Genomic DNA, 21804 nt, shown 5'->3' on the forward strand with positions numbered 1-21804 from the left:
ACTCACAACGTCCCCACGAGTCTTTGGCAGTGCCTCTCATTATATCAGTTTAGAAAATGATACTGCTACTTGTGGCTTCAACTGTGGTGCTACGTGGAGAGAAAACTAAACATCCTCGCCATTTCTAGGGTACAACCATCACTGAGAAGGGGGAGGGAAGACAGACGCACCACCAGTTGTAATGTCTGCATCTGCTACATACTAATCCTAATCTATGCATTAAACTTTCACATCATCTGGAGATGGTAACACACACACACACACACACACACACACACACACACACACACGGTATATTCCTTCCTATCACACTGCAACGATGCACGATATCGGCACAATGGTACTATCATTGTTTAAGAGAGAACTTCGCAGCAATGAGGTCTAAGCAGAGAGAGAGAGAGAGAGAGAGAGTCACTAACAAAAGTACCAGGAACTTTGTGGTCTGGCACTGTCGGGCAAATATTTCTTTTCTGTTTTTCCAATTACTTAAACTACTCCCATGAACTATGCATAAAAAAAAAAACACTTTGAAAAATTATACGTATTCCAGAAACACGATTTTGAATAAATATACAGAAATGATGCATACAGTATACTTAAAGCGGCAACAATATTTCATAGTGGATGTTTACAGTGAGTGTGGGAGCTAGATGTTGCTTTTTGCGTATCTTTTTGACTTTATCTAAAACATTTAATTTTTCTGGGTACTTTTATCATCAGGAAATATAACTTTAGTCCATGATACATCAGGGTTCCTGCTTTTCTTACTTAAACCCTTCCTTCATATTGTTTTCCTAAGCTAAAAAGACTATAATGTTTTTTCTTTTTCGCACACGATACAGGTACGACAAAGAATGTTAGCCTCAGTGCATCCTTTCCCTGTCACAGAGAGAGAGAGAGAGAGAGAGAGAGAGAGAGAGAGAGAGAGAGAGAGAGAGAGAAATATAGTCGGAGTATCCAGTGCAATGGTCCATATGCCCGTGTCACTCATCATTCAAGCCTTCGAGCAAAAAAAAAAAAAAAAAAAAAAAAAAAAAAAAAAAATCCGTTTTTCTACACTGCATGGCCTTTTGTTGCATTTTTCTAGATTTTTTTCTTTTCTGTTCTGCCCATCATCATCATCATCATCATTATAATATTATCATCACCAGCACCACAACTACTACCATCATCATCGTCATTACCACCTTCATCATTGTAAACACTACCACAACCACCACCATCACCTTACTCCATTCTAACATCCTTTCCAGCAGTGACAACATTTTCCAACAGTGATCATCTTGCACAATAAACACTGCCACCCCCACCACCACCACCATCATCACCCCATTCATTTCTATCATTTCCAACAGTGACAACATTTTCCAACATCCATCACCCTTCACCATAAACACTACCACCACCACCATCACCACCCCATTTCCTTCTATCACCATTTCCAACACTGACAACACTTTCCAACAGCGATCATCTTCCACCACGAATGCCACCACTACCACCACCACTCCTTTCGACACATCATGGAGAAAAGTACATGGAAATCGAACACACTTCCATCTTTCTCGTGTGAAGGAATTCTGGGAGGGAAGACTTAGGCGGGAAATACATGTACTAGACCTGTATTGAACCTGTTTCGCGTTCCTCTCTCTGTTTACCCCCGCCCGTGTCTGTTACCTCGCGCTGGGAGCCTTCAGAGAGAGAGAGAGGGGGGGGGGGCTGGCTAAATCTCCTCCAATTTCAGTCTAAATGTATCCAGATTAACTTTAGGCAGTCTGAAGTAACCCCAGTCCAAATTCATGATATCTGAATAATCATTAAGTCAAAATCCATCCAATCTCTCTCTCTCTCTCTCTCTCTCTCTCTCTTCTACTTTCAGGCAAAATTTAGTTTCAGTGCACCCAGGTAAAATTGGTTCAGCTTAAACTAATCCAGTCTACGTTAATCCATCCTTTAAATCTTTCCTGAGTTAATCCAGTCCGTCGTATGTTCAATCTTCTCAGGCTCCTGCGACTCACTTTGCTAAATAAAAGGAATACATGAGGTGTTCTGAAGATGAAAAGGTAAAGGAGGACAATATTAACACTCTTAGGCTCCCAGGTTTCCCTTTGTCAAATAAACTACTCTGATATTAAGTTAGAGAACTGATGTTGCTCCGACCATGAAAGAGATGATAATTGCACGCCTGTAAGGTTGCACATGAAGCTGCTGCAAGAGGATATTAGCTACGAACTGTAAGAAAAAAGAAAAGATTTTGTAGGTGGAAATAGGTAACAGGTTGTAATGATAACAGATTAATAAAGGTGGAAATAGGTAACAGGTTAATAAGATAACAATTAATACAACTTATATAAAAGGGAGACTCGGTTCTGAAATATCGAAAGTTTAGTTTGTTCTGAAAATTTTCCTGCATTAAATATCGTTTGGAATACTTATCATGGCACGCGTTTTCAACCATACGGTGCGTTTAAAGGGCCACACTACGCATTTACATGTACAAGCAGCCATATGACTCATTTAAATGACTTTATTACGCAGGTAGGTTTCCGTACAGCCACGTGTCGCATTTAAATGGCTCTAAAATGGCTCTATTACGCAGGTAAATGTCTGTGGAGCCATATGACACTTATAGGGCTGTATTACGCAGTTAAATGTCTGTGGAGCCATATGACACTTAAAGGGCTGTATTACGCATTTAAATATCCGTGCAGCCAAGTGACGCATTTACAGGGCTTTAAACACATTTGTATGTCTGTGCGTTCTGGTGGCACGAGTAAGATCTTCAAAGTGATTTGCGATTACTGTAATTGTTATCTGATCCTCTCTCTCTCTCTCTCTCTCTCTCTCTCTCTCTCCACACACACACACACACACACACACACACACACACACACACACACACATATATATATATATATATATATATATATATATATATATATATATATATACTGTATACTCGTATATATAAGTTTTGTGGAGGAGTTACAGCAAGACACTCCCACCATGCCTGCAGCCAACTGAATTCTTCGTTGTATTTTATATATTAATGGCCTGGTGCGTTATTTTTTTTCCCCTTCAACTCTGCATCACATTTTCTTTTATTATTTACTTTTTTTTTTTTTTAATACGACAGCTAAAGGACGCCTGGTGGCCTAGTGGACTACGACGTTCCACCCGCATGTGTTCCATACTGACTTAAATATAATAGTTTCGATTTTATTACTCCTATTACGGGCAACTGTCACTCTCGTCTTTAATCTATGGAGTTGCCCAGGACCGTTCCCAAGCATTCCTGACAGGGTAATATTAGACAGACAGACAGACAGTGAGACAGTATTAGACAGATAGACAAAAAGATAACTATATACACTCATAAACAGAACAGACAGACAGACAGAAAGGCAGTATCAGACAGACAGACTGACAGAAAGATGACTATATATACTCATAAACAGACAGACAGATAGATGGGCAGAAACAGACAGACAGAGAGATGGACAGATGAATACAGACAGACAGACACACAGACACAGAATGACAGATACACAAATACAGACAATGATTTTAATATAGACAGGATAGAGAGAATGACCCTCCGTTTTCTATTCCCTCAATGTAAGCTAATTGGGCCACGTTTAGGCACAGGGATGGAGGGGGAACTTTTGCAATACAACTAAGTCCTTCTCCTTTTCCTTGCCTGGTACCTTCTTGCCGGACGCTACTTAGAACTTGGGAGGAACAAGGCCTTCTCCCACGCCAAGCTAACTTTCTTAGACTCGAGGAGGAGGAGGAGGAGGTAAAGAAGACAAAAAGAAATAAGGTTTGTGTGAGAGAGAGAGAGAGAGAGAGAGAGAGAGAGAGAGAGAGAGAGAGAGAGAGTATAACCACGCTATGCTGTGCTGGAGGGGGAGAAAAGATTATCATAACATTAAAACTACCAACAAGGGAATGCAAGATGGTCTCCACATAAATAAACAAACTTCAGTGCAAATTGACATGATGATGAATGACCATACAAGAACGCGGGATCCCAAATTTTCTAATCATATATATATCCCATTTGACCCCATTAATCTCTATAAAATGCCCCCCCAAAAAATGAAAAGGATGTCTGGGGTATTGAGTCAGGGTTGTGTTATGTTGAAAGAGACATGGTGAAGAAATTACGGAACGAGGCCAAGTTGAAGGTGTTTGGGTGAAAGAAAGAGAGGGAAAGAAGATAGAAAATAAGGGAAAGATGAAAGACAAGAGAAAGTGAAGGAAAGTAAGAAAGTGAGCGGAAGAAGAAAGAAAATAAGGGGAGGAAGAAAGAAAAGAGAGTGAGGGAAATAAGAAAGAAAAAACTGAGGGAATGAAGACAGAACACGAGGGAATGCAGAAAGAAATAAGTGAGGGAAAGAAGAATGAAGGATGAAGATGAGAGAAATAAGGAAGAAGAAAGTGAGGTAAATAAGAAAGATGAAAGTGAAAGAAATCAGTAAATCTTCTCTCTGTGATGTTGAGAATAATAAAACAAAATTATTATGGACACGACAAAACAGCTAAAGATTTTCGTGTTGTAGTAGTAGTAGTAGTAGTAGTAGTAGTAGTAGTAGTAGTAGTAGAAGTAGTAGTGGTAGTTGTAGTAGTAGTAGTAGCAGTAGTAGTAGCAGTGGTGGTGGTGCGTGTGTAACAGTAATTATAATAATAATAATAATAATAATAATAAAATAATAACTAATAATAATAACAGTAATAATAATAATAATTAATAATAATAATAATAATAATAATAATAATGATAAATGATGTGTGTGGGGGGGAGGACAATGAATGGATGCAGGGCTTACCTCCTCCTCCTCCTCCTCCTCTCTCTCTCTCTCTCTTTCTCATTTATTTTTTTGACAAACATATTTTATTTTTGACAAGTGCATTTTATTTCTGTCAGCGAAAAACAGCACATTCATGCATATACGACGAGTCTCTCTCTCTCTCTCTCTCTCTCTCTGTAATCTCCATCATTCTCCATCATCCTCTCCATCAAACAATTTCTCCCTCACTTTACGACTGACAAACTATTTCATTAGACAAAAAAGCCTTAAAAAAAAAAAGGTCAAAATTAGAGTTAATATTAAATCATATCAATGTCCTATAAACCCAAAATTGAACTGAATATATTTTGTTACGCTCCATATTTAAAAAAAAAAAAAAAAAAAAAAAAAAAAAAAAACGTGACAAAAGGAAAAAAAATCGTCACATATATAGACAAAGTAGTTTAAAAAAAAAAGTCTAAGGGTTGTTAAGAAGTGATTAAATTCTGGATTACATGGAACAAGGGCGAATTGGCTTGTTTAGGTATCGGTAATTACGGTGGTTCATTTACGGCCTAATTACCTGTCATTATCCACCTTTCTAATTAACCTGTAATTAAGTCTCATAGTCTGTTGTTAATTATTCTCAGGCTCCTATGACCCACTTTTTGCTGAATTAAATAGTGCGGATTTACATGGAATAGTAAATGATAGTCTTGATAGTAAAAGGGTAGTGCCAAATTAAAATGAAGAAAATTACATGGAGGCGATTTGTTTGTGGCCACCCCTTACGGGATTAAGGAGTCTGGCAAATAATAGATAGACAGAAGAAGATTACTGATACCGTTAGTGATGATGATTGTGAATGTGATGGCTAAGAATCATCACCATCACCACGATCTCATCACCACCACCGACTTTCACCACCATGATCATCACCTCTACAGCCAATGTCATCACCATCATCATCATCATCATTCCCTTTCATCACCGCCAATCATACTCCTGTCTTCATCTAAGTTTCGTAATTCTCATCTTCACCATCACCACCACAATCACCACCACCACACGCTATCACCATTTTCACCACCAACATTCTCCCCCATCACCATCACTGCTACCACTCCCGTCACCACTATAGCAACCACTGTCACCATGCTACGCTCACCATCACCACAGCCATAGTCTCCCTCGCAATCACCATCACCACCACCGCCACCACCATCACAACAACAACCACAACACCATTTTCACCACAACCACTACCACCACCATTTTCTCACCACACCATCACTATCACCACCACCATCCCGTCTCACCATCATCATCACCTTCACTACCAACCTTCTCCCTCACTATCATCACCACCATCCTTCTTCACCATCACCATCACTAAGTCCATCTCATCTCACCCCCACCATCCCCTCTCACCCCCCATTCCCCCATCGTCTCTCCCATCATCCTTCTCCCATCTCATATCCCATTATTCCGCCCCATAGACTCCATTGGTCACCATTACCATTGTCCTGCCCCCATTCCAAGTCGCTACCATAACCTACCATAAATATCCCAACAGTAACTCTCTTTCCTACCACTCCCCCCCCCTCCCAAACTACCATTCTCCACAACAAAACTACTCTACCATACCTACCAACTACCATTCTCCACCACAGCACTAAGCTACCATGACTACCATTCTCCCCAACTACCATTCTCCACAACAGCACTAAGCTACCATGACTACCATTCTCCCCAACTACCATTCTCCACAACAGCACTAAGCTACCATGGCTACCATTCTCCCCAACTACCATTCTCCACAACAGCACTAAGCTACCATACCTACCATTCCTACCAACTACCATTCTCCACAACAGCACCAAGCTACCATACCTACCATTCCTACCAACTACCATTCTCCACAACAAAACTCTTCTACCATAACTACCATTCTCCACAACGGCACTAACATCATATTCTACTGTAGTATTAATCTATCTTTTCCATAGCACTTCGTGACTAGCATCACATTCTAGCGTTAATCTATCCATGCCACAGCACTTCTTCGTGACTAGCATCCTATTCTAGTGTTAATTTATCCTTTCCACAGCACTTCTTCGTGACTAGCATCCCATTCCAGTGTTAATTTATCCTATCTACAGCACTTCTTCGTGCCTGGCATCATACTCTAGCGTTAATCTATCCTTCCCATAGCACTTCTTCGTGACTAGCATCCTATTCCAGTGTTAATTTATCCTATCTACAGCACTTCTTCGTGACTAGCATCCTATTCTTGCGTTAATCTATCCTTTCCATAGCACTTCTTCGTGACTAGCATCCTATTCTAGCGTTAATCTATCCTTTCCACAGCACTTCTTCGTGACTAGCATCCTATTCCAGTGTTAACCTATCCTTTCCACAGCACTTCTTCGTGACTAGCATCCTATTCCAGTGTTAATCTATCCTTTCCACAGCACTTCTTCGTGACTAGCATCCTATTCCAGTGTTAATCTATCCTTTCCACAGCACTTCTTCGTGACTAGCATCATACTCTAGCGTTACTCAATCCTTTCCATGGCATTTCATCGTTCCTGTGTTAATTTATCCTGTCTACAGCACTTCTTCGTGACTAGCATCCTATTCTAGTGTTAACCTACTGCTACAAGCCAAGCATTCACGATGGAGAAAGGGCAATTTTAGGCCAAGTCAGAGTGAAAAGAGTATATCAACAATAATCCCATATCACTTTTATTATTGTATGAGACAGCTCTAGCATGTATTCAATATGGACGGTGGGTGTTAGCGCCGAAGTGGTGACATGTGGAGGTGTACAGTATAGAATGTCACCACTAAATACTGACACCATATTATATAAATCATACTTTCAGTTTTTTATACCATTTATATTACACACTGCCCGATCACCATCATCACCATCAACCACCACTACTATCACCACCACCACAACCATTATCATCACCATCAATCACCATCACTACAACAATTATCATCACCATCATCAATCACCACCACTACAACCACTATCATCACCATCAATCACCACCACTACAGCCAGTATCATCACCATCAATCACCACCATTATCACCACCACAATCACTATCACCATCTTCAACCACCACCATGGTCACCATCACAATCACTATCATCACCATCAACCTTCACCATTATCACCACCACAACCACTATCAACCACCACCATTATCACCACCACAACCACTATCATCACCATCAACCACCACAATTATCACCACCACAACGACTATCACCATCTTCAACCACCACCATTGTCACCATCACAATCACTATCGTCATCATCAACCACCACCATTATCAACACCACAACCACTATCATCACCATCAATCACTACCATTATCACCACCACAACCACCATCAACCACCACCATTATCACCACCACAACCACTATCATCACCATCAATCACCACAATTATCACCACCACAACCACTATCATCACCATCAATCACAACCATTATCACCTCCACAACCACTATCACCATCTTCAACCACCACCATTATCACCATTAACGATCTCTACAACCATCACAACAACTACTACCACCTCTACCACAATTCCTACCATCACTACCACAATTCCTACCACCACCACCACAACTCCAAGGCCAACACCATTACCACCACCACATCAGCAATCAGGATTAGTCAGAAGTTAGCCCACTAGTCTTTCTCAGGACACACACACACACACACACACACACACACACACACACACACACATTCTCTCTCTCTCTTATCCCCCCCACACACACACACACACCATGCAAATACTGACCGAGAGAGAGAGAGGAATACCAAGAGAAAGCTTTACCAACTTTTCCATTTTTAAAGCAAACACTGTTTTTACATGCACAAACGAAAGAGATGTGTGTGGATACTGCTCGCTCTCTCTCTCTCACACACACACACACACACACACACATACACACACACACACAGAAAGGATGCATATATTCATGATAGGTAGGTACGTAGGTAGGTAGGTAGACAGACAGATAGATATAGACAGATAGATAGATAGACTGACAGACAGACATTCAGAGATAAACAGACAGGTAGACACAAATATAAGACAGACAGACAGACAGACAGACACACCATTAAAAAAAAAACTAATTATACGTTCTTAATTCGTATCTTAAAATCATAACTCAAAATAATACTTAACTTTTTTCCTTGAGATTTTTTTGCCCATATAATTTCTTAAGATTTTTTTTGTTCCTTTATTTCCTTGAGATTTTTTTGCTCCTTTATTTCCTTGAGATTTTTTTTGCTCCTTTATTTCCTTGAGATTTTTTGTTGCTTTATTTCCTTGAGATTATTTTTGCTCCTTTATTTCCTTGAGATTTTTTTGCTCCTTTATTTCCTTGAGATTATTTTTGCTCCTTTATTTCCTTGAGATTTTTTTGCTCCTTTATTTCCTCGAGATCTTTTTGCTCCTTTATTTCTTTGATATTTTTTGCTCCTTTATTTCCTTGAGATTTTTTTTGCTCCATTATTTCCTTGAGATTTTTTTTTTGGTCCTTTATTTCCTTGCGATTTTTTTCTTTTATTTTTTGAGATTTTTTGCCCCTTCATGAGATTTTATTTTGCTCCTTTATTTCCTCGAGATTTTTTTGCTCCTTTATTTCCTTGAGATTTTTTTTTGCTCCTTTATTTCCTTGAGATATTTTTTTGCTCCTTTATTTCCTTGAGATTTTTTTTCATGAGATATTTTTGCTCATTTATTTCCTTGAGATAATTTTTTTGCTTCTTTAATTCCTTGAGATAGTTTTTTTTTTTTTTGCTCCTTTATTTCCTTGAGATCTTTTTTTTTGCTGCTTTTTTTGGCGAGAGTTTTTTCCCCAATATTTCCCCTCTTAAATACCCTCCTTTCCCCTCGTCAGCAAAGGCCGAAGTTCTTGTAAGTCCAGATAAAATGCTGTGTTTACGAGATGCTGTGGACCAGTTTTCAATCGGACGAGAGCACTTGGCTTTCTTTTCTCTCTCTCTCTCTCTCTCTCTCACACACACACACACACACACACACACACACACACACACACACACACACACACACATTCCAGTTTTCAGTCTAACGAGATCGCTTGGCATTCTTTATTTCTTTTCTCTCTCTCTCTCTCTCTCACACACACACACACACACACACACACACACACACACACACACACACACACACACACATTCCAGTTTTCAATCTAACGAGATCGCTTGGCTTTCTTTATTTCTCTCTTTCTTTCTTTCTTTCTCTCTCTCTCACGGTTATCGGGAGCATCAGGCGGGCGAGGGAAAGGTTTATTCTCGGCCGTATCGGGTTATTTCTGTCTCTGAGAACGTGCGAGAGAGAGAGAGAGAGAGAGAGAGAGAGAGAGAGAGTTCCAACGGGTTTATTTATTTCTCTGGGGATGGTAATGTGCAAAAAATAATATAAATAAAAATAAGAAGAATAGTTACAGATTTTGACAGAAATAAGAAGATGGTTGTGGATTTTGACACAGAAAAAAAAAACTAAAGAAAAACATTGTGGTGGATTTCGATACAGAAAACTAAAAAAAAAAAAAAAAAAAAAAAAAAAGGTGATTGTGGATTTCGATAGTGAAAGAATGAAAAAAAAAAAAAAATCGTGGTACATTGTGATAGTGAGAAAAAAAAAAGATGGTGACAGATATTCAGAAGAAAAAAAAAAGATGGTGGTAAACTGGTACAGAAAAAAAATTGGAAAAATGATGGTAGTGGCTTCTGATAGAGAAAAAAAATAATGATGGTAGATTTTGAGACAGAATAAACAGGAAAAAGGAAAAAAGAAAAGATGGTGATAGATTTTCACAGCGATAATACAACACTAAAAAAAAAGATGTTGCTAGTTTTTGACAGCGAGAGAATGAAGGACAAAAAAAAAAAGAATCAGAAAAAATAAAAAAAGATGGTGGTAAACTCTGATAGTAAGAAAATCCCTAGGAGTTGACATTACCTTAGGATGCCAAGAATATACTCTGTTTATATCACCTTGGCCCCCAAAATTGCCATCCCTCTATCTTGAACACTGAGTTATAACACCAGATTAGCATTAGAACACGATGCTAGTCACGAAGAGGCTATAGGAAAAGGATGGAAAGCTGTTCACTTAATCTCTGGACTAAAAACTGCCACCCTTCCATCTTGAACGCTGAGTTATAACACCAGATTAACACTAGAACACACGGCTAGTCACGAAGAAGCGATAGGAAAAGAACAGAAAGCCGTTCACTCAATCTCTGGCCTAAAAATTGCCATCCTTCCATCTTGAACACTGAGTTACAACAAAAGATTAACATACACAATTCCATCTTATCTGCGAGGAACCTAAAGCCTTTTTTTTTTTTTTTTTTTTTTTTTTCTGGCAGGTGACTGGCTGTTCGGGTGCCTTCATTAGTGACATTATATTTTTAACATTTTTTTTATTTTCCATTTATGACGGTCCGGACACACTTCATCCCAAAATGTGATCGCCATGAGGAAACGAGGCTCCGGGGTCCATCCAACGTTCAGACTCGAACACTTCCGCAACTCTAAATCCGGTGCTTCGTTTCATCTCGTCGATCACACGTTCCAAGCAAGTATGGACGCACACTAAGGAATACAACAGCCGTCTGACGATATGCTTACTCAAATAAAAAAATACATATAGTTATTTCCATGTAATTTAAAAACGAGTCCTTAAAAAGTCTATCAGATGGCGTAGATAGATGTGAAAATTTCGGTTTTGCCAGATTAACACTTTTGGATAATTTTTAAAGAGTTACTTGATTTTTTTTTTCTCATGCTCAGGTAAATCAAAGTAAATTATACGTCACTGCTGCAATATTATGTAAAATCTAGCCTAGTGAAACACACACACACACACACACACACACACACACACACACACACACACACACGACGAGAATACGAGCGCAAGTCAAACTCGAATAGATTTTTAAAAGTGAATGGAGGACATCTGTAATCTGGTGTAGGGAATTATCATTTGTGTGTGTGTGTGTGTGTGTGTGTGTGTGTGTGTGTGTGTGTGTGTGTGTGTGTGTGTGTGTGTGTGTGTTTCCTTCCTCTGTTCACTTTCTGCAAAAAAAAAAAAAAAAAAAGGTACATACCCACTCACTTTGTATTTCATCCATGTGTGTGTGTGTGTGTGTGTGTGTGTGTGTGTGTGTGTGTGTGTGTGTGTGTGTGTGTGTGTGTGTGTGTGTGTGTGCGCGCGTTTCCTTCCTCCGTTCATCTTCTGTAAAAAAAAAAAAAATGGGCCACACATCCACTCACTTCGCATTTCATCCATCGGAATCCCAGATTTCACTTTACAAGCAAGGTGCATTTACTAACCCACATATACTCCTTTTACTCTCACTTGGCTTATAATTACCACCTCCCCACCTTGAATGCCGAGTTGTACATACGGTCACATGAGTATGGTGCTAGTCACGAAGAAGTGCTATGGAAATGATACAGAGCCGTAGTATAATTCCTGGCTTTAATATTTAATACTCCTTTCGTTCTAACTTGGCCTAAAATTGTCACGGCTCCATCTTCAATACTAAGCTGTACCAGTAGACTACTAGTATCACTCAAGTATGGCGCTAGTCACGAAGAAGTGCCATGGAGAGGATGTAGAGCCATTGCATTCTCTTACTTTGCAATGAACCGTAGCAAGATATCAACCCTAGAATACGGTGATAGTCACGAAGAAGTGCTATGGATGAAATGTAAAACCGCACTGGGCTGTTGTCTTATTGTTACTAAGCTACAAAAACAGACTCCTAAACACACACACACACACACACACACACACACACACACACACACACACGAGGCCAAATATCGAGTAACCCATCCCAATTTAGTTTTCTCTCCATTAGCCACCCTCCCTTTTGTGATCCTACGGGGGAAGGAGCTACGAGATTGTGGGAGAGGGAAGGATTGGGGATTGGATGGTGGAGATTGAAGTGATAGATGTGGGAGAGGGGAGACCTGAGGAGTAGACGGGAGGGGAACTGATGGGACTGATGCAGGGGAGGTGAGGGTTGGGGATTGAAAGGAAGGGACAAATGATAATGATGAAGAAGAGGAGGAGGAGGTGACAGGATTACAGGGATTAACAAGAAAGGAGATGACTGGGGATTAAAAGGTGAGGATTAACGAAACAGATAACGCAGGGAGGGAGGGGATTGGAGGGGATTGGCGAGATTGACGCTGTAGGAAAGGTGATTGGAGGGGACTGGCGAGATTGACGCTGTAGGAAAGGTGATTGGGGACTGGAGATTAAGGAGATATAGGATTGAGGAGGGGGTGGCTGGGACTGGGAAGATAAGGTGGGAATTGAAGATGGAGATTGATGAGAGATGATGATGGAGGGGAGAGGAAGGGGTGATTGGTGATTGGACTGGGGAGATTGGGGAGCACACACACCAACTCAATTACCTTATGTGCACTGCTCCTGTATATTGACATGACCACGACACACACACACACACACACACACACACACACACACACACACACACACACTACCAGAATATCCCCTCACTACATTTTTTCTCTTGCTCTCTCCAGCCAATTATAATCCATCTAAGAGGGTGTTCTAGTAGTAAATGTGTCAGGAAGGCTCCATCTAACCCTTGCTTAGAAACTCTGCTCAATAAACCCTACCCTACCATGTCAAACTTTCTATTCTCTTGTCACTTTCACTTGGCCAAAAATTACCATCTCTTAATCTTGAAGGCTGACCTGGAACATTTGGCTAACACTTGAATACGATGCTAGTCACGAAGAAGTGCTGTGTAAAGGATGTGCTGAGACGTAGTATATTTTCTGCCACTGGGCTACGTGGAATAAGCTGCAAAAGGACGAAAATCAGGGCCAAGTTATGATGAAAGAACTACAGAAAAAAATATTAATCCTTCGGCAATACGGCATTGGAATAAAATCGTCTACAGGCTGCCTAAATATTTCGTAACAACTCTTCCTAGGCGATTCATTCTTCAAGTTACTCCTTTATATCCTTCAATTAACGACACATTTTTCATCAATAAACGGATACTTGGATGCAGAATAAATGGCTCAGGAGGTGGCGTTAAGGTATGAACACTCTCAGGCTCCTATGACTCTCAGCTGAATAAAATCGTCTGGCGTTATGTGGAACTGAATATCGGTACTAGAGTTGTTCCGGATATGAGAGAGGCGAGATACGTACACAACACCTTTTTCTAAGCGATTTATATTCCTGATTACACCTTACTGTCCTATTCTGCGTTACCTAAATCCATCTAATATCGTCATACTCTGCACATATAACGCACAGAATGGATATTAACCGGTCACATCCAAAAATAAATCGCCCAGGAAGAGGTGTTCGGGAGCTTCCTTACCCGATGGGAATAGCGTTGAAGTGATTTCCTTGTCGACCCCGATTTTGTATTTATTTATTTATTTATTTTTTTTTACGCGTCTGTTCGCATGTAAAAAAAAAAAAAAAAAAAAAAAAAAAAGGGACCTGGAATTTTACGCCGATTGTTGCGTGTCGTTGTCTGGGGCGATATTTTCTCGGTGTTTTCCTTGTCAGTTATATTTCTGTCAGGGGCTGGAGAGGGGCGCCTTCACGTGGTGGCACTGATAACTGGACGGTGGGGCTGCCTGGTTATACAAACGTTCCCCGTCTCTCCCTATCCCCCGAAAGGATGATGGTGGACTGCAGGAAACTTTAATTTACTGTCCACAGGGTTCCATTCAGATAAAGCTGGGGTTACTACTATTACTACTTACTGCTAATAATAATAATAACAATAATAATAAAATAATAATAATAATAATTCTGCTACTGCTACTACTACTATACTACTCTACCACTACTACTACTACTACTGCTCTACCACTACGACTACAACTACAACTACTACTAACACAAAACTACTACTACTAAGATGTTATGTCTTTGGCCTGAGTAATCTCTGTCAATTTTAGCAAAAAAAAAAAAAAAGGCATAGAATCAGGAACAGAGAATGAGGACCAACATAAAAAAAAAATATTACATTGGGTGAAAAAAGGTCAAAGGTCAAAATAATGAAAAATACGAGAGAGGAGATGGCGGAGGTATGCACTCTCTGAAGGCTCCAGTATACGCTGATGACTGTCCCCTATCGACCTACATTAAGCCCCTTCACTTATTCCTTAACCTGAACTTCCTTCCTCACAATCTGCTTCTTCCTCCGACCCCCTCCTTCCTTCCGGCAAACCTCACTTATCTTCCTGAATTTCTTATCAGTTACGCGTCCTGTAATTCGTGGCTAAAAAATACGTATATCTTTGTATTATATGACTTATCTATAGAGGGTGCAGGAGAACTGATAAAGATGCTGAATGAAAGATGAAAAAAGGGAGGGAGAAAATCAGTTGTAAAAGACATTGGATTGGCTGAAAGATAGGAATAAATGAGAGAGAGAGAGAGAGAGAGAGAGAGAGAGAGAGAGGGAGAGAGAGCTGCGAGGCCACATGAGGTATCGGGAAAAAATTCTTAACCATCTTTTCTCTTTAACAATAAACATGTTTCGGTCATATCATTATTCAGGAGTTGTTTCCTTGGTGTGTGTGTGTGTGTGTGTGTGTGTGTGTGTGTGTGTGTAAATTCAAGAAGATAAATCCACACGGGCCCCGAAAGACAGTGAGGTACAATTGAATTCTAAAGTTCTTGGTACCGGTACAAAGGCTTAACCAGTCTTTGTTGAAACAGATGGAATGATTACCTAACACCAAAGTTTGATCACTATTAGAATGCTGTTTTAAATCGCTTAGTTACCTGTGCCACGACTTACACATATTCTCTCGCACCCTACACAATGTACAGTCGCCGCAATAAATCCTGACCCAACTCATAACGATACATAGCGAGACGGCGAGCGATCACTTTCGAATCCCAGTGACGAGACCTTCGATAATCCCACAAACGCTTCAGAATATTTAGTAAGCGTTCCATAATCGATCGACAAGAAAAAAAAAGAAGTGGAATGATATTTATGTCCGCAAGCCAGTGTACCACGGACTTGTGACTTCAACTGTACAATTGCCCTACGAAGTATAATGTAACAAAGTCCATTCATTTTTTTTTTTTATTGTACTCTGACATCATTTTTTTTTCCTCACTGGACTTCGTGACATCATTTAATAACGCACCTGTACACTCGGCAGCAAGAATCCTGTCACCTATTCTCTCCATGGACTTCTGGCAACCACAACCCTATTTAAAGGCTTCCTAGCACCTTCTTCTTAGTGATTTATTATACGTATCACGCCTTCATAATATCCTCGTGTGCTGTTCTTATTTGTAGTGCGCACGGGCGTCCACCATCCACTCACTCGATGTAGTGCCTTCTTCGGATGACTATACTGAATGACAGGTAACCCAGATTATTTACAACGCTGCGTGGTAACCATATAACCAACTGACGCCAGGTGGTCTGGCAGGTTACGACGCTTCAACGGGATGGGGCTTACAAAGGTGTATATTTTTGGTTCAGGTTGTTACATAATGCCACTCAGGGGCGTGTGAGGCTGGTTGTCCTCCCCTTAAATATCTAAACTAAGTAGCCTAGCCCCGGTCCCCTACGCTCATGATGAGAAAAAAAAAAAAAAAAAAAAAAGTGGCTGACAGACAGATGGATTTAATATCAACATAGTCTGCATTAATACAAAACAGCGCGATACTGAGTTATGTTGGGAATAAATCACGAAGGAAAAGGTGTTAGGAAATCCACAAAGCCACTTAGAATACGACCCCTCCGTCTCAACGAATCGGCAGCAACTGACACTCGTGACTAATGTCCGTAGTCCCGTCGGTTAAGGAGGCTCCCTAACACCTTTCCTAAGCGATTTATTTTATTACATTTCACCGTCCTCTTCTGTGTTATATAAATCCTTCCAATATTGCAATAGTAGGCATAAATAAGGTACAAAAAAAGATATTAAGCACCTAAATAAACCACTCAAAAAATAAATCGCTAAGGAACTGGTGTTAGAGAGCTTCTTTAAGAGACGAGAACACAAGTCAGAAGGCGGTATTCTCGTGTGGTTATGAAGCTCCCTAACACCTCTTCCTTAGCGATTTATTTTTTCTATGGCTGGTTAATATCAATATGTATTATAGTTAAGGTGAGTATGGTGATATTTAAATCATTTAAATGACACAGAAGAGGATAGTGAACAGTAATAAACAAAATATATCGCTTACGAAATGGTGTTAGGGTGCTTCCTCAACTCACGAGAATAGGAGCCAGGGAGGCCTTCATGTGGTGGCACCAATATAACCAGACGGCTCCACTACCTTATTATATAAACTTCCTTCAACTTCCTCCCTATCACCCCAGAGGAAGATGGTGCAAAAAAAAAAAATAACAGCAATAATAATCATCATTATAATAATAATAATAATAATAATAATAATAATAATAATAATAATTTCACTAAACTGTCCACAAAGTTCACGTATAAATAACAACAAATTAATTAGTAATAATTTCTCTTGCTTAATTTGTCTTAATTAAGCCATTAATTAGGGAACTGCTTAACCTTTCACGCTCTTAGGGTCCAAGTGGGGCCGAAACTGTTGCATCTCCCCAATAAAAAACTTCCCAAACAAGTGTATCATAACTTTTAATTAACTTTTCTAATTATGATTTTAATAACACGACCGTAAATTTTCAGTGTCCATGGAGAGAGAGGAAAAAATTAGGTGACATGATTTTTGCCTGCGACTGTACAATCCATTCTGGTCACACACTCACGCGGGGGAGGTGGCAGGGTGCGTGGCAGAGCTGGCTTGCTGTTCACTCTACTCCGGCCAGAGACACACTGAGAGCTAGCTTACATCCTCGCTCTCTCTCTCCCTCCCTCCCCTCCGCCTCCCCCCTCTCTCTCTCCGTCATTCTTCCTACTTCCCTCTCTCCCTGCTCTCCCCTCCTCATTCTCTCAGCTTCCTTCCCTTTTTCATTCTGTATCTCCTCACGCATTTATTTTCGTCTCTCTCTCTCTCTCTCTCTCTCTCTCTCTCCTTTTCATCTTTCGTTTCCCCACATTTATTCATTTTTATTTTCGATTCTTCCTCCTTCTTTTTCTACTTTCCCTTTCACGTCTCTCTCTCTCTCTCTCTCTCTCTCTCTCTCTCTCTCTCTCTCTCTTCACCTTTCTAGTTTTTTCTCTGTATCAATGATAATTTTTCGTCCCTTCCACCTTCCCCCCTCCCCCCTCTCTCTCTCTCTCTCTCTCTCTCTCTCTCTCTCTCTCTCTTCACCTTCCTATTTTTTTCTCCGTATCAATCAATGGTAATTTTTCGTCCCATCCTCCATCCCTCTACTCTCTCTCTCTCTCTCTCTCTCTCTCTCTCATTTACAGCTCCGGACATAAATATCGATCCCCCGAACGAAAAATAACGAGACACTGAGCAATGACTTTCGGAACTCCAATGACGCAATAATGGACGTCCCTCAAATTTTTCACAATATTGCGCACGAGTTCCAAAATCATTCGCCAAAAAGAAGGGGGGGCGGGGGATGGATCGGTATTTTTTTCCGCGACCTAAAATAATAAAAAAAAAAATCTTACCTCCTTAATTACAGGTACTCCTTCAGGTGTAATACTTTCCTTACGATATTAACTCCTTTTACCTTTTCAGCCCAATAACTCACTTCGTTTTTTCTACTTCCAGACCAATTTACTTTCAATTCTGGGTCAAATTTTCGAACTTGCGGGGGTGGGGGAGGGGTTAGAGTAGCCTTCCTTAACAATTTTCACCAGGCGATTTATTCCTTAAGGTGAATAAAATCGTCTAGAGGTAGGAAGTATAAAGCAACCGTCCTTGGGTTGAGGGGGTTAAGAAGATGAAGTAAGTTTTTAAATTTTTCGAATATTCTTTTCATTTTCCTCGTATTTTTTTTTTTCAATTTCAAGTATTTTTTTTTTTCATTTTCATCAAAGATTTTTTCAATTTCTTCAAGTTTTTCATTTTCTTCAATTTTTTTTTCATTTTCTTCAAGTATTTTTTTCCATTTCCTTCAGGTATTTTTTTCATTTTCAATAATTTTTCATTTTCAACCTTTTTTCAATTTTTTTTTTTCATTTTTCCATTTTTTCTGAGAATTTTTAAATTTTCTTCAATCATGTTTTCATTTTCTTCAAGAATCTTTTTTCAGTTTTTTTCTTCAAGTTTTTTTGTCCATTTTCTTCAATTATTTTCAATTTTCTTTACGTATTTCTTTCATTTTATTTACCAGCAGTTACTTCAACATGAGAGAGGGGGGTGTGAGTTGGGAGCAGGGCAGTGAAATGGCGGGGGACAGGGCGACTTGGAGGCGATTTGTTTGTGGCCACCCCAAACGGGATTGAGGCGTCTGGCAATAGATAGAGAGATAGATACTTCAACATACAAGGGGTGAGGCTATGGCACACCTAATGTCTGACTTGGCTCGTATCTCTGACAGAGGTAAAAATAATAATCTTATTTTTAATGCATCAAAGAATTTTTACACCTATCAACCCGTCAAAATCTTCCACAGGAGTACCCGCAAATGTTTAATAATATTCAACTCAGGTAGGTATTTTTTTCATTTTTTTCAAGTATTTTTCATATTCTTCAACATTTTTCCATGTATTTTTCAAGTTTTTTTTTTTCATCAAACTTTTTTTTTTTTTTTCCCATTCTTCAAGCATATTTTCATTTTTTTCTAGTACTACCAAAATTTCGATTATTCATTTATTATCAGTTCAACAAGTTTTTTTTTTATATTCTGGGGGGACTGAGAGAGAGAGAGAGAGAGAGAGAGAGAGAGAGAGAGAGAGAGAGAGAGAGAGAATGCACTCCCTTAAAATTCGAAAAAATATCTCTCCTTAACTAGGAGAGAGAGAGAGAGAGAGAGAGAGAGAGAGAGAGAGAGAATGGCGATGACAGGGATGAAAGGAAAACACATCCTCGAACTGAAGGGACTAAGAAGCATTTTTTTTTTTCCCCCTCAGGTAATACTCAGGCAAAGGGTCGTGTACTGGATGACCCTGGAGACCGTAACACCTTTTCCTTAGCGATTTATTCTACACCTAAGCTACACTACACCTAAGCATCGCCTTGTATGCCACTCATGTATACTATGTCGAGATCAACACATATCAGTCAAGAAAACATTATAGGGTTAAAAGGCAAAATAAATCACTAAAGAAAATTTGATACGGAGCCTCTTATACCACCTTACACCACCTCTAATACCACCTTATACGAGGCCTCTTATACCACATTATACGAAGCCTCTTATACCACCTTACACCACCTCTTACACCACCTTATACCATGCCTCTTTTACCACCTTAGACCACCTCATACCACCTTACACAAAGCCTCTTATACCACCTCTTATGTCACCTTATACGAAGCCTCTTATGCCACCTTATACCACCTTATACAAAGCCCCTTATACCACCTTATACAAAGTCTCTTACACCACCTTATACCACCTCTTATACCACCTTATACGAAGCCTCTTATCCCACCTTAGAAAACATCTCTTACATCTTTTCCAAATATCAAAAGGCCCTCAAAATTTGGTACTAAATTTGATAATAGTGATCAATGTGATATATTTCTCTTTTTTCCCTCCCCCCCCTCCCTCTCTCTCTCTCTCTCTCTCTCTCTCTCCCCCGACACTGCATGGGATAGTTATAAATAAATGTCTAAGTAAAGAGCGATTATTTTGACACGAAGATCCTTAACCCTTTTAGATTAGTGACTACGGGGCCGGGAGGGGATTTGACTAGCAACCAAGGAGATTCATTATTATCTCAAAACTAAGGCTCACCAAATATCATGTTCCTGAGACTTAGATATGTATTCTCGTTAGTTAAGGAAGCTCCCTAACACCTCTTCCTTAGCGATTTATTTTTTGAAACGTCTGGTTAATGACATTTTGTACGTTATTCATGCAGAGATGGCGATATGGGAAGGATTTATGTTTAGAGGACGACAGTAAGGTGTAATAAGCAAAATAAATCGATTAGGAAAATGTGCTGGGGGGCCACCTTTACCAATGGCAATACCAGCCTTAGTGTTCACGCTATAGGAGTGGTCCAGTTCCCTCAGGTGAAAAAAATAAAAAAAGCAAAAATTTTTCTAGAATTAATGGTATGGATGGAAAAATACTCACAGGAATTTCCAAAAAAGGTGTCACGCCCAAAATTCCACTTCTAAATACTCTACCTGAAAAGAAAAAAATATAATTACTAAAGAAAATCACTTACCAAAATCACAGTAAAAAAAAAATTAAGAATAATTACAGAGGGTCGTAAAAATATTTGCTGAAAAAGGGAGAAATTAACATCACAAAGAAAAATAAATAAATAAATAAATAAATAAAAATAAAAATAAACTTGAAGCATACATTACCAGCAACAGCATGTCATTAAACCAAAAAGAATTGTTTATCACAATTATCATTTTTATATCTGATATATATTGGGACTGAAATCAACCATAAGCTCACTAATTTTAAATAATAATAATAATAATAATAATAATAATAATTTTGCATAAGTCTGGCAAACAGGTATTATTATTATGAAAAACGAAGTGTTAAGTATTGACCAACCCCACAAAAAAAAAAAAAAAAAAAAAAAAAAAAAAAAAAAGCATTACAACTAAGCTCAGTCAACTTGAAAATGTCAAAAATAAATAAATACATACAAAATAAAGAACAAGCCTGTGGAATGCTGATAAATTATTCAAAACCACGACAACACCACACAAGGACAAAAAATGAAAAAAAAAAAAAAATGAAAAAAAGTGGTATATGAAAAAAAGTGCGCTCGGTAAAAATTAAATTATTTTTATGTACAATTTCTCAGTATGAAAACATATGCAGTTCTCCTTTCAGCTCTGGCCACTATGATCGCAAAATTATA

Source organism: Coenobita brevimanus, chromosome 5, assembly GCF_032717465.1.
Source record: "Coenobita brevimanus isolate Jiangsu-jjx chromosome 5, ASM3271746v2, whole genome shotgun sequence".
Classification (NCBI taxonomy): Eukaryota; Metazoa; Arthropoda; class Malacostraca; order Decapoda; family Coenobitidae; genus Coenobita; species Coenobita brevimanus.